The sequence below is a fragment of the Narcine bancroftii genome, chromosome 11 (genome assembly GCF_036971445.1).
Source record: "Narcine bancroftii isolate sNarBan1 chromosome 11, sNarBan1.hap1, whole genome shotgun sequence".
In the NCBI taxonomy this organism is placed as follows: Eukaryota; Metazoa; Chordata; class Chondrichthyes; order Torpediniformes; family Narcinidae; genus Narcine; species Narcine bancroftii.
Genome location: NC_091479.1, coordinates 71,973,101 through 71,988,279, shown reverse-complemented (window position 1 = coordinate 71,988,279; position 15,179 = coordinate 71,973,101).

Sequence of the window (15,179 nt, the reverse complement as noted above, 5' to 3'; positions counted from 1 at the left end):
CCCACCACCATATGTTATTTAAAAAGATTGTGATTATCTGTTTGTTGCTGACTGATGGGACAGATCTGCCAGCTGTCAGATGTTGACAAATCATTGTCGCAGAAGTTGTGGTTTTCCTGGACCGGACAAAGGGGTCTTGATGAGAGTTCTTCTGAGCATTTAGAATAATGAGAAGAGGCCCTGCTGAGCACAGAGTCAACTGATTGAAGAGAGTCAAAATGGCAGTTTGAAGCGAATTCTATCCAGTGGATTTAATGGAAGTGATTGTCAGATGAGCAATGTGCAAGGAAGCTCTGCTCCACCAGTGAAGTACTCACCAAGTACTGTCACATATTCACATATCACAGGCAGCAATGGCAGTGAATTATAAGTGTGTGTTCCCTCCAATAATTGGGACATTAGCAATTTCAGTCCACTTCTGTATCAAAGTATTGGCTCCTCAGTGAGAGTCAAATTCTCTTCTCCGTGGTTGGAGTACAGGTGAATGCAGGTCATGGAGTCATACAAGGTGGAACAGGCTGTTCGAAGGCCCAGACTTGAAATGTTGGTTACCCTTTATTTCCTATGGATGCAGCAGAATTTGCTGAGTTTCTCCAGCACATTTGTGCATTGCATCTGTTTTGACTGGTATCTCTCTAGAACTCTATTACACAGGCTTTCACTGTTGAACCAACAAAGTTTCTTACTGTGGCTTGAACGAACTAATGTCCACGTTATGATTTTAAGGGATGGCATGGGTTATCGTCTTCAAAAATGCTGGGAAAAGATTGGAAAACTGCAAATGTAACAAGAAAGTGGAGAGAAGATTGAATTGGATTGAAGGTCATGTGCACCAAGATTCTGTAAAGAGCTTTCTTGTGTGTGTTATCCAGGCAGATCAATGACAGCAAGTAGTGCAATAATAAAACAAATTGCTGAGTGTAATGCTACAATAAGTCAAAGCTTGCAGGGTATCATGCTACAAAAACAAAAGCAGGCTATAGAGAAAAGCACTGTTAAAAAATGCATGGCCATCATCTTCAGTTTGGAATCTGATAACTGCAAGAAAGAAAACAGTCTGAATCTGAAGGTTTGTATTTTCAAGCTTGTGTAGTTTCTCCCCAACAGAATGGAGTGGTGTGGTGGGGGGGGGGGGGGGGGAGGAGAAGCAAGAATGATGGAGGTGGGACGGGCCCTTTAATCTGTTGGCAGCTCTCCCAAGGCAGCAGGAGGTTATAGATGGAGTTGAAAGAAGGAAAGACGGATTGTATGATGGCCTGAGTTGTGTTCACACCTCTCTTCAGTTTCTTGCAGTCTTGGGTAGAGCAGGTTCTGTACCAAGTTGTGATACACCCAGACAGGTGAATTTCTATGGGACATCTGTAGAAATTGGTAAGAGACCTTGGACTAATGCTGACTTTCTGTGAGCTTTTGAGCAAGTAGAATCATTAGTGGATTTTCAATTTGGTTGGATCAGGTCGGGTTGTAGGTGATATCTACTCCTAAGAATTTAAGCTATCCAACATTGCCACCTCAGCTCCCCTGATACACATGGAGATGGAAACTACTGCCCTCCCAGTCCCTGGTTTCCTGCAGTCAATTACCAATTCCTTTGTTTTGAGTTGTTAATGTTGTTATCCTGACACAATGCCACTAGGTTCTCTGTCTCCATCCTATTTTTCATAAGACCGTAATACCATGAGATACAGGATCAGAAATAGGCTATTCACCCCATCCAGTCTGCCTTGCCATTTAATCATGAGCTGATACATTTCCCCACTCGGTCCCACTGTCCTGTCTTCTCCCCATAACCATGGCTATCTTTTTGGCTTGGCTTCGCGGACGAAGATTTATGGAGGGGGTAAAAAGTCCACGTCAGCTGCAGGCTCGTTTGTGGCTGACAAGTCCGATGCGGGACAGGCAGACACGATTGCAGCGGTTGCAGGGGAAAATTGGTGGGTTGGGGTTGGGTGTTGGGTTTTTCCTCCTTTGCCTTTTGTCAGTGAGGTAGGCTCTGCGGTCTTCTTCAAAGGAGGTTGCTGCCCGCCAAACTGTGAGGCGCCAAGATGCACGGTTTGAGGCGATATCAGCCCACTGGCGGTGGTCAATGTGGCAGGCACCAAGAGATTTCTTTAGGCAGTCCTTGTACCTTTTCTTTGGTGCACCTCTGTCACGGTGGCCAGTGGAGAGCTCGCCATATAACACGATCTTGGGAAGGCGATGGTCCTCCATTCTGGAGACGTGACCCATCCAGCGCAGCTGGATCTTCAGCAGCGTGGACTCGATGCTGTCGACCTCTGCCATCTCGAGTACTTCGACGTTAGGGATGTAAGCGCTCCAATGGATGTTGAGGATGGAGCGGAGACAACGCTGGTGGAAGCGTTCTAGGAGCCGTAGGTGGTGCCGGTAGAGGACCCATGATTCGGAGCCGAACAGGAGTGTGGGTATGACAACGGCTCTGTATACGCTTATCTTTGTGAGGTTTTTCAGTTGGTTGTTTTTCCAGACTCTTTTGTGTAGTCTTCCAAAGGCGCTATTTGCCTTGGCGAGTCTGTTGTCTATCTCATTGTCGATCCTTGCATCTGATGAAATGGTGCAGCCGAGATAGGTAAACTGGTTGACCGTTTTGAGTTTTGTGTGCCCGATGGAGATGTGGGGGGGCTGGTAATCATGGTGGGGAGCTGGCTGATGGAGGACCTCAGTTTTCTTCAGGCTGACTTCCAGGCCAAACATTTTGGCAGTTTCCGCAAAGCAGGACGTCAAGCGCTGAAGAGCTGGCTCTGAATGGGCAACTAAAGCGGCATCGTCTGCAAAGAGTAGTTCACGGACAAGTTTCTCTTGTGTCTTGGTGTGAGCTTGCAGGCGCCTCAGATTGAAGAGACTGCCATCCGTGCGGTACCGGATGTAAACAGCGTCTTCATTGTTGGGGTCTTTCATGGCTTGGTTCAGCATCATGCTGAAGAAGATTGAAAAGAGGGTTGGTGCCAGAACACAGCCTTGCTTCACGCCATTGTTAATGGAGAAGGGTTCAGAGAGCTCATTGCTGTATCTGACCCAACCTTGTTGGTTTTCGTGCAGTTGGATAATCATGTTGAGGAACTTTGGGGAACATCCGATGCGCTCTAGTATTTGCCAAAGCCCTTTCCTGCTCACGGTGTCGAAGGCTTTGGTGAGGTCAACAAAGGTGATGTAGAGTCCTTTGTTTTGTTCTCTGCATTTTTCTTGGAGCTGTCTGAGGGCAAAGACCATGTCAGTAGTTCCTCTGTTTGCGCGAAAGCCGCACTGTGATTCTGGGAGAATATTCTCGGCGACACTAGGTATTATTCTATTTAGTAGAATCCTAGCGAAGATTTTGCCTGCAATGGAGAGCAACGTGATTCCCCTGTAGTTTGAGCAGTCTGATTTCTCGCCTTTGTTTTTGTACAGGGTGATGATGGTGGCATCACGAAGATCCTGAGGCAGTTTACCTTGGTCCCAACAAAGCTTGAAAAACTCATGCAGTTTGGCATGCAGAGTTTTGCCGCCAGCCTTCCAGACTTCTGGGGGGATTCCATCCATACCTGCTGCTTTGCCACTTTTCAGTTGTTCGATTGCCTTATATGTCTCATCCAGGGTGGGAACCTCATCCAGCTCTAGCCTTAGGGGCTGTTGAGGGAGCTGGAGCAGGGCGGAATCTTGGACTGAGCGGTTGGCACTGAAAAGAGATTGGAAGTGTTCTGACCATCGGTTGAGGATGGAGATCTTGTCGCTGAGGAGGACTTTGCCGTCTGAGCTGCGCAGCGGGCTTTGGGCTTGGGGTGAGGGGCCGTACACAGGCCTCTCGGACCGAATCATGTCCATGCGACTCCCCCTTCAGAACAAGCGTCACATCACCCTCATCAGTGTCTATGCTCCAACCCTCCAGGCGGAACCAGCAGAAAAGGACAAGTTCTACACCGACCTGCGCAACCTCATCCAACGCACCCCTACAGCCGACAAGGTTGTCATCCTGGGCGACTTCAACGCTCGTGTCGGCAAAGACTCAGAAACCTGGCCAGGAATCCTGGGCAAGCATGGCGTCGGCAAGTGCAACGACAATGGGCGCCTCCTGTTGGAGCTCTGCGCAGAACAGCGGCTTGTCATTACAAACACCCTTTTTCAGCAGAGGGACAGCCTTAAGACCACCTGGATGCATCCCCGAACCAAACACTGGCACCTCCTGGACTACATCCTGGTGCGAGAAAGTGACAAACGAGATGTGCTCCACACCAGGGTCATGCCTAGTGCGGAATGCCACACTGACCACCGGCTGGTTCGCTGCAAGCTCAACCTTCACTTCAAACCAAAGCCCAGGAACAATAAAGCCCCCAGAAAGAGGTTCAATGTTGGAAACCTGCAGTCAGACGAAGCGAGAAGAAACTTCCAGGCAAACCTCAAAGCAAAGCTCGACGATGCAATCCGCCTCACGGACCCGTCCCCTGAAACCCTCTGGGATCAGTTGAAGACTACCATACTGCAATCCACTGAAGAGGTACTGGGCTTCTCCTCCAGGAAAAACAAGGACTGGTTTGACGAAAACAGCCAGGAAATCCAGGAGCTGCTGGCAAAGAAGCGAGCTGCCCACCAGGCTCACCTTACAAAGCCGTCCTGTCCAGAGAAGAAACAAGCCTTCCGTCGCGCATGCAGCCATCTTCAGCGCAAACTCCGGGAGATCCAAAATGAGTGGTGGACTAGCCTCGCCAAACGAACCCAGTTCAGCGCGGACATTGGCGACTTCAGGGGTTTCTACGAGGCATAGCTATCAATCTCTACCTTAAACACACACAACAACTTTGCCTATGGCAAACAAATTCTATAGATTTACGACACCTTTTACTCCTGAAGTTGTCCCCTCTTGTCCTAGATTCTCCCACATTGGAAACAACCTTTCTGCATCTACATGTCTACACCTTTCAATATTTGAAATGTTTAATTCTATTAAATTCCAACAAGTACAGACCAGGAGCTGTCAAATCCTCCTTAAATGACAGCCCTTTCATTCCCAGAATCATCCTTGTGAACTTCTTCTGATCTCTCTCCAGTCAGCACATTCTTTTCTTAAATGAGGAGCTCAAAACTGCTCACAATAGACCAAGTGAGATGTCGCCAACACCTTATAAAGGCCTCAACATCACACCCCTGCTCTTATATCTGTTTCATTGTTGTTTTGGATCGAGCCTATGATGTCATTTGCAAACTTGCAGAGGGAGTGAGAGGAGTATTGAGCCACGCAGTCATGAGTGAAAGGGGCTGAATACACAGCCTTGAAGGACACAGTTGTTGAGGATTATTGTGGAGGAGGCGTTGGCACCAGTCTCGTCCAATTAAATCAACAACTGCTATCAGGAAAATGCTGGGATCCATTATAATGAAGGCAATAACAAAGAATTTAGAAAGTCATAAAATTATTTGACTAGTTGAGCATGAAAGGTAAATGAGTTTTAATTTTTTTTGAGGTCATTGAATTTAATTTGGTGGGATAGAAAAAAAGCTAGTAAATGCATGGATAAAGGGATTAGAGGATTAAATAAAGAGAATCATAAAAAGATATTGTACAAAATAAAGGCTCATTGGATAAGAATAACATTACTATATAGGTAAGGATTAGTTAACAGGGAAAGGAGAAAGAGATCGGACGAACGGATTATTTTCAAGATTAAAGACTGCACCTGCTAAAATATCAACAGTATAAGAAGCCAGGGAGTCAAGTGCCTTCCATATGATGGCAAGGCACATTATCACACACAATAGCACCTAACCAGCTTCTCCCCCACCCCACCCCCGACAGCCGACCGAACAGGGTGGTTGTATTCCCGATGGAGCAGATTCCTGTGGGAACTGCTCCCCAGGGTGAGAGGGGAGGATAGATAGGAAAAAAAATTGTCTTTTCACTAACTCGCATGCCCGCTTTCTCTAGCTAAGATGGCATACTGTATGTGTGTACCTTGACCACCAACATCTACGAGCAGGCAGTGCAAGTTCATCCATAAGATGCCAAAACTCTCTCTTGGCGAGTGCATCCCATGCCTTGGCTCCACATTTGAGCGCACTGAGCCCAGATGCCCATTGCTGTGATATCGCATAGCAAGGCAGGGGACAGGCCGGCAAACGTTCATCCAGGGTGTACCCGTATTCTCATGGGAGCACACTCATTTATCGGAGCTGTTACCTGACACCAGGATGCCGTTCCTGCTCGTGTTCTCTTTAAACAAGTGCCACGTACATCTGCATTAGTTCTCTAATGATAAACCAGAGGAGTAAGGACTGAAAGTTGGTCAAATTAGTAGCTTTTAAATTAAATCTCCTGAAGTACCCAGCCCATGAGGTATTAGTTTCTGAGACTGGGGGGACACACTCATTGCCAAGTGCTTACCATATATATATATATCTATATATATATATATACGTATGCATGTGTGTATATATATATTATATATATGTGTGTGTGTGTGTGTGTATACATGTGTGTGTGTTTATGTATGTGTATGTCTATATATATATAGAGGTGTGTGAGTGTGTGTGTGTGTTTGTGTATGTGTGTACACACATGCAAACAGTTCCTGATCTGCAATATTGTAATTTTTAAAATGAAGAAAAATTGGTGCTAAGTTTACTGAGCTGAAAGACTTTAGTGAAAAGTATATACCACAGCTCAGGGTTCAATTACAAAAACTATAATTAATAGATGCATGACAAAAGTTGTGCAATTTGTTAAGATGGAATTTCCTGTGAGGAAGTGTCCATGGCAACAGCTCTGTGAAAGTTTTCTGCATAGTTCACGGCAACAATTCCGGCTGCTTCAATGAGCTGGTGCTGATGGCTGGAATCAGAGATGTGATTGCAGCAGTCTGTTTTGATGAGCATTTTGTAGACCCTCATATTGAAAAGAGGAATACCTTGAAGGGTAGTCTTCTCCTGTGGGGGGTGGGTGGGCTGTTTTGGGAGAGCTTTAAAGATAGATTAGTCAGGGGACACCTGCATTGGGGAGGATCAGAGGGAAGGCTGGTCTAGGTCCAAGTAGGAGGCGTACGAGAAGCTTCAACCCCATGGGGCTTCCCCATACAATGTTCACTCTAGAGACCATGCATCTCTATGAATCACCAGCAGGGTGACATCGCCAAACTTGCCTCAGGCCTGCAAAGTTGTGCAGGTGCTCCTTTATCCATGTACTCTGATCCCTCCAAGAGGTAATGGCTTTCTGGATAGTTTTCACAGTCGCCAGTCCCATGGGTGACAACACCACCCCTACAAAGTTGGGGCATGCAGTGGTGACTAAATAGCCCACTAAAGCACCAGTTACCTTTGTGCTCTCTGGGAAGTGGTGCTCGTGGGTGCCCCCATAAATACCCATAATCAGTGCCCAGTCCCTAACAACCAATGTTTCCATGCCAACAGTGTGCCACTGCAGCTGGCCTTGTAGCCCCATTCTAGGAGGGTAGAGAATCTGGCCCAGACTGCAGTCACCACCTGTTCTCATAGGATAGTGCCATCATTGGCCCCTTCTGGCGGCACCCACATGGTGTTGCTAATCGACTGTTGGTCAGACAGACTGCCCAGGGTGCTCACTTCTTGATGAGAGAGAAGGAAATTGGGGGCCTCATCGACTCCCAGCTGAAGCAGCAGGATGGCTAGATGTTCACCCAGCTGCTGGCAGTTTCAGTCCCCTTGCCAAGTTAGCTCCTTCGCAGAGTGGTCCCGTTATTACAAAGGGCAGAGCCAAGGTGCTCAACGAAGTGATCTCCCAATCCGTGTCGAGTCTCTCTGATGTACAGGAGGCCGCAACGGGGACACCTTTGTCTATTTACTACAGTCAGAGCATTTCCAGACTTTTATGTTTCAGTCCTGTGATTAACATCAAAAACAATTTCTTCTTATTTGTTCTTTCATGGCCATTCAAGCACTTAATTACGGTAAATAACTCTAACATTCTCTCTTCTAAAAAAATTCTTGAGCAAAAAAAATCAGAATTGCTCAGCAAGTCAGGCAGAATCTGTAGAAGTAAAAATGTTGCACCTGTTCCGTTGTATCCGTGCACTGTAAAGAAAACAATGTTGGAGAAATTCAGCAGGTCAAAGAGTGTACTTTATGTAGCAAAGATAAAGATACATCATTAGTGTTTCGGGCTTGAGCCCTTCATGAACTAAGCTCACACCAGCTCATACGTTGATGAAGGGCTCAAGCTCAAAAAAGTTGTTTAGGTATCTTTACCTGTGTTATATAACCATTAATCTTCGTCCGCGAAGCCAAGCCAAAGAATAAAGTACAGTTTGACCTGTTGAGTTTCTCCAGCATTGTGTTTTTACTTCAAACATGGTGTCAGCAGACTTTCCTGCTTTACATCTATACACTTATGCATTTGACAATTAACTCTCATTCATTCAATTAATATTTTGAGACTCATGATCCTAGATTTGAAAAGTTAAAAATTTTTCTTTCCTCAAGCGTTGTCTGAGTGGTTCTAGCATCTTCTGTTGCTTTGGATTTCCAGTATCTGCAGTTTGTTGATTTACTTACCAATTTCAACAGTCTATCTCCATCTGTGTGAAGTCTCCCTCCCCTCATTCTAGTCCGACATACTGTTTTCTATGGCCCTTCTAAAGAGCATACAAAGGATCAGCCAGAGCACTCCAAATGGCATTCAACCAACGATTTATGAACACTTAGCATGGGTTTCTTCCCTTTGTACGCTCTTCCTCCGTGGATCAGGTCTGCCTTTTTAACAGCTTTTTCATGTTAGGGACCTGTACACTCATTTTGTGCCTCTAAAATTATGCTCATTAGATTTATATTGCTTCTCCTCCCTCTTCCTGTCAACACAAATAACTTCAGAGGTTTTGGCAGAACATTTCATCAACTGTTTACCACCATTCTATGTTCTGTATGATACAAGTAATTCATCATAGTTCGATAGGCGTATACTCTTAAATCTTTGAAAATAATGACCTGGTTTCGCAGATAAAATGAGAAGCAGATGAAAAATCAGGTAGATTGCAGCTGCCAGCCTTAATAACAATTTCAAGACAGGAATACTCGAATTTGAAAAGCCTGTGGAAAACAGGGAAGAGAAGTTGAATGAATTGAAAAGACGATGGATGGTGATTTTAAATGTTTTGGTAATGGAGACAAAACAGTGGCACAATTCGTTGGGAGTTAAACACGAAAAACTGCAAACGCTGTGGTTGTAATTTATACAAGAATGTTGGAGAAACTCAGCAAATCATGCATCGTTCTTTAAAGGTTCCACGTAATACTACATTTAGAATGTAATATAAATGAAATTCTTTTACTTTTGTCTATCGTAAGGCAGACAGAGAGTCGCCACTTTCTCCAGCGCCCCTCACAGATAACCTACAGCACCTGGTGTTCCTAGGTGGTCCTCCCCTCCAAGTACTGACCAGGCCTGAGCCTGCTTAGCTTCTGAGATCAAACAATCTTAGGTTATTCAGGCTATTAGGCTTTATGTAGCTAGGATAAAAGTACATAACCAATTTTTCAAGCCTGAGCCATTAATCAAAGTAGGAGATAAAGCAGGCAGGTGCCTAAATAAAATGTTGGGGGGACGTGGGAGGGGGAGAAGCATAGGGCCACAGGCCATCTGACCATCTCAACCCTCCTCCTCCCCCATCAGAACTCCCCAACTTGCCACCTCTACCCTCTGACCCCCATCCCTCCATGTCACCCCTTTGACCTCACCTACTACTACCTCAACCCTCTGACCTTCCCAACCCTCCTCCTCCTCCCCATCTGAACTCCCCAACCTGCCACCTCCACCCTCTGACCCCCATCCCTCCATCTCACCCCTCTGACCTCACCTACTGCTACCTCCACCCTCTGACCTTCCCAACCCTCCACCTCCCCTTCTGACTTCCCTCACCCTGCATTTCTCCTCCTTGATTCCAACCATTCTCTCCACTCACAGAACTATCCCCTCCCCCCATGACTTCTCAGCCTTTTTTATCTTATGCCCTCCCACCCCCATCCACTTCTGACCTCTTGCCTGTGGCCCACTCCTCCTCCCCCTGCCCCTTCTCTCACTCATTTTATTCAGGGGCCTGCCTGCTTTTAGCTCATACCTTGAAGAAGGGCTCAGGCCTGAAATGTTGGTTACGTATCGTGACCTTTGCTATGTAAAGATCGCTGCGGAACTTGCTAAGTTTCTCCAGAATTTTTGAGTACATTTCTAGTTAGACCTCACACTTTAACTACGATTAAAGGTCTTTGGAGTGTCAATGGCTTAAACGTTGCTGTGTGTGTGACAATATCAGCTTGAAATGATGAATGCATCAGGATAAATTGGAACTTTAATGAAAAACAAGAGCAAATATTGAATCGTGTTATACCAGCAATATTAAAGGCAGAAGAGGCTTCTTCTTAAAGAAGAGCAGAAATACGAAATCCATGCCCTCAAGCTTATTTCTTATTGTGTTTCGATTCTTATTATTATTCGATTGTGGTTCATCGTCTTTATTGCCTGATCTCCATATCTTCTGATATCCTTAGTATCTCATTGTGTGTCAGAAATTGACAGTGACAGATCTATTGATGTTAACATTTGAATATATTCCCTCTGAGGAAAGGATTATCAGCTAATGACGATCATGTGCAAAGCGTTTTCCCTCCTCTCAGATTTAACTTGTTATTCCTTCGTCCTGAGATATTAATATCTAGTTCTAGGTTCTCTGTGATTCTTTATAACCAGTCACCAACCACTCTTGAGAAGGTGATAGTAGGCCACTATATTAAAATGCTGCAGCCCTTCTGGTGACAGGTAATCCAATGGTGCTACTAAATAGAATAATACCTAGTGTCGCCGAGAATATTCTCCCAGAATCACAGTGCGGCTTTCGCGCAAACAGAGGAACTACTGACATGGTCTTTGCCCTCAGACAGCTCCAAGAAAAATGCAGAGAACAAAACAAAGGACTCTACATCACCTTTGTTGACCTCACCAAAGCCTTCGACACCGTGAGCAGGAAAGGGCTTTGGCAAATATTAGAGCGCATCGGATGTCCCCCAAAGTTCCTCAACATGATTATCCAACTGCACGAAAACCAACAAGGTTGGGTCAGATACAGCAATGAGCTCTCTGAACCCTTCTCCATTAACAATGGCGTGAAGCAAGGCTGTGTTCTGGCACCAACCCTCTTTTCAATCTTCTTCAGCATGATGCTGAACCAAGCCATGAAAGACCCCAACAATGAAGACGCTGTTTACATCCGGTACCGCACGGATGGCAGTCTCTTCAATCTGAGGCGCCTGCAAGCTCACACCAAGACACAAGAGAAACTTGTCCGTGAACTACTCTTTGCAGACGATGCCGCTTTAGTTGCCCATTCAGAGCCAGCTCTTCAGCGCTTGACGTCCTGCTTTGCGGAAACTGCCAAAATGTTTGGCCTGGAAGTCAGCCTGAAGAAAACTGAGGTCCTCCATCAGCCAGCTCCCCACCATGATTACCAGCCCCCCCACATCTCCATCGGGCACACAAAACTCAAAACGGTCAACCAGTTTACCTATCTCGGCTGCACCATTTCATCAGATGCAAGGATCGACAATGAGATAGACAACAGACTCGCCAAGGCAAATAGCGCCTTTGGAAGACTACACAAAAGAGTCTGGAAAAACAACCAACTGAAAACCCTCACAAAGATAAGCGTATACAGAGCCGTTGTCATACCCACACTCCTGTTCGGCTCCGAATCATGGGTCCTCTACTGGCACCACCTACGGCTCCTAGAACTCTTCCACCAGCGTTGTCTCCGCTCCATCCTCAACATCCATTGGAGCGCTTACATCCCTAACGTCGAAGTACTAGAGATGGCAGAGGTCGACAGCATCGAGTCCACGCTGCTGAAGATCCAGCTGCGCTGGATGGGTCACGTCTCCAGAATGGAGGACCATCGCCTTCCCAAGATCGTGTTATATGGCGAGCTCTCCACTGGCCACCGTGACAGAGGTGCACCAAAGAAAAGGTACAAGGACTGCCTAAAGAAATCTCTTGGTGCCTGCCACATTGACCACCGCCAGTGGGCTGATAACGCCTCAAACCGTGCATCTTGGCGCCTCACAGTTTGGCGGGCAGCAACCTCCTTTGAAGAAGACCGCAGAGCCCACCTCACTGACAAAAGGCAAAGGAGGAAAAACCCAACACCCAACCCCAACCAACCAATTTTCCCCTGCAACCGCTGCAATCGTGTCTGCCTGTCCCGCATCGGACTTGTCAGCCACAAACGAGCCTGCAGCTGACGTGGACTTTTTACCCCCTCCATAAATCTTCGTCCGCGAAGCCAAGCCAAAGACTAGGGAGTGAGCTACTGTAACAATATTAATATTTGGGGAGAATTATAGGATTTAGAGTAGGTCACATACATTCACACATTTTAAAACAGATCTTATTTGAAAGACTGAAGAATTCACATTGCAGTATCTCTTGGAGAATGGTAAGCACCCTTTCACAAGTAGATGTTAATTGAACTGACATCATAAAATGCTTGACCATTGTCTTGCTGGAGTCATGCACTGTCTATCAGTACCCTTTCTGCAAATTGCTCACAGAAAGGTCAATTCTGGATTTTGTTTACTTAAGGTAACAACTTGAGAAGAAGAAAGAACTCCTAGGTTTGCTGGAGAAGGTGGGGGGGGGGGGGGGTTTGCAAGTGAGTCACATGTTTCTCTTGGAAGTTTCAGTTGGAGAGAGAGAGAGAGAGAAAGAGGACACAAGCTTTCTCAGTCAGTGTGCGTGGGACATTGAACAGTGTAATCCAGGAAGAGCTGATGAAAAGTTCCAAAAGCAGTAGATGGCTGGAAGTGCTATATGTCTGATGTTCTCTTGGAATAAGAGGAACAGAAGGAGCTCTGTCGTAACCTGAAAGAATCAGGTTACCATCTGAAAAACCCTGATGGGGCATTGAGGGGACTAATGGTGGTACCTCAGTTGTGGAAGTCCTAGAGCAACAAATATCTCTCTCTGCAAACCCTACAAGAACCTTCCTGAGTGGTAAACATTTTCCTTTCAAGCACCAAAGCCTGGTGAACTTAATACATGTTAAATTCTGTGCACAATATGGTTGCCTGCAAGCAGAGAACTTGGAAGAAGGAGAAGTGAGAACCAAAGAATTTTTCTTGATTTACACACACATTACATACACGTGCGCTTAGAATTAGAAGGGGGTAATTTGGGTTAGTATATAGTATAAGTATAGAGTTAAGTTAAAGTTTGATTCTATTTTCATGTTTGAAGTTGATTAAAAATAATTTTTGTTTTGAAAGCCACTTGTCTTGTGTAAGGTAAAACATCATGAGATGGGAATGTGTAGGGAGTTACCCTGTACAGGGCTGTAACAAGAAGGGGAGGTGTCCTTGTACTCCTGTTAGGTAAAACATCATGAGATGGGAATGTACAGGGCTGTAACAAGATGTGAATGCATCCTTGTACTTACAAGATAAGAGAGACATTGATGGATTGAGAGGCAGGAAGCTAGCAGGGAAAGGATAGCAACAGTTTTAGTCATTGGACAAGTAATGATATGATGATGTTCTAAGCACATATCCAAGGGTATAAAAAATCACCATTTTGCTGATAACGGCAGAATGCATTCTCCGACTAACATGTTTAGTCGCAAGTGTTACAATCCGGTAATAAAGAACAAAGAACCCTGATTTCGACTCAGCCTGGTGTTTGTCTCACTCATTCATGAACAAAGCAGACCTAACAATTGGTGAATGTCTGTTGCTGCTGGGTTTTGGGGTCCTTTGGGCTCGTAACACTACTGCCAGTAACAGTGATCTGTTTCCAAGGGAGGATGATGTACCTTTTGGAGGGCAAGTCGCAGTTGGGGTTGCTGCTGTCACCCTTCTTGGAGATGGAAGGGAGGGCTTTAGATGATGCTGTTGGTGGAGACTGGGTGTGCGGCAGCAGGGCATTTGGTACATCATGCACGTTGCAGGAAGGAATCAGGATGGTGGGGTGTCAATCAAGCTGGCTGCTCCTTGCTGAAAGATGTCAGACTCCTTGAGAGTTGTTGGATAAACACTCATCTAGGAAGGCAAAAAATGTTCCTTCACACTCCTATCAATGGCAAAAGAGTTTTGGACTGTGAAGTGGTGAATCACTTGCCAGAGCTAACCAGCTTCTGACCTGCTCTGGTATCCGTGATATTTGTGGCAACAGAAAGAAGTGGCTTAGTATAATTGGAAATTATTATTGTCTGTTACTTTTTTGGCATGAATTTTACTTGTCACTTTATCAACCTATGCTGACTGTAGTTCAGCTCTTGGTGCCTGCTGGCATGGATTGCTTCATTTGCCATGATATAACCATATAACTGTTTACAGCACAGAAACAGGCCATGTCGGCCCTTCAAGTCCGTACCGGTTCACTTGAACAACTCCACTAGCTCCTCCGCGAACTCCTGAGGAAGTAGAGGCTTTCTTCATGATGCCATTGGTGTGTTGGTTCCAGGAAAGATCTTCCGAGATGGTGACTCCCAAGAACCTACATTTGCTCATCCTCTCCACCTCTCTGTTCAGAAATCTGATGGTGGAAGCCTGCAGACACCATGGTTAAAATAAAAACATAATTGAATGGAATTGACATCTCCATATTTGAACATAGGCCAGTGAAACAGTTATTTAGGCCTAAAACCCTGATTCAAGGAGGTCCAGTATTGACCTTCTGCGGCCAGGAAGAATGATCTCCAACAACCACGGCCGCTTTACCGCGTGGAAGCTATTGAAGTACTTTCACTTGATGTCCAGTGACCTTACTTTTACCAGGGTTCTTTGATACAGCACTTGATAACAATAACAATTACCCTCCCAAGATAAGGTGAATTCAGATCTTTGGAGCAAAATCTGGAACCAAGCGGTCCTGGTAAAACTCAAACCTGGTACAATGAACACCTTTACCACTTTGTTGATATTTGGGAGTAGAATAATGATACAGAATAGATTTGTCCTGCTGTTTGTGAACAAACATTCCTGGGAAATTTTCCATATTATCCAGTTTTATGCATTATAACTGATTTGTTTGGCTACAAGGCACAGCTAGCTTCACAGTGCTTTCTGTTCAAATGAAATGTGGGCATTTTGATGAGATTATTCCATCTGTTCATAGGCAAGAAAAATAATTATTATATAGGTCCTCTGAAATTAAAAAAGATAACCTGAGGATCATTAAAATTGGA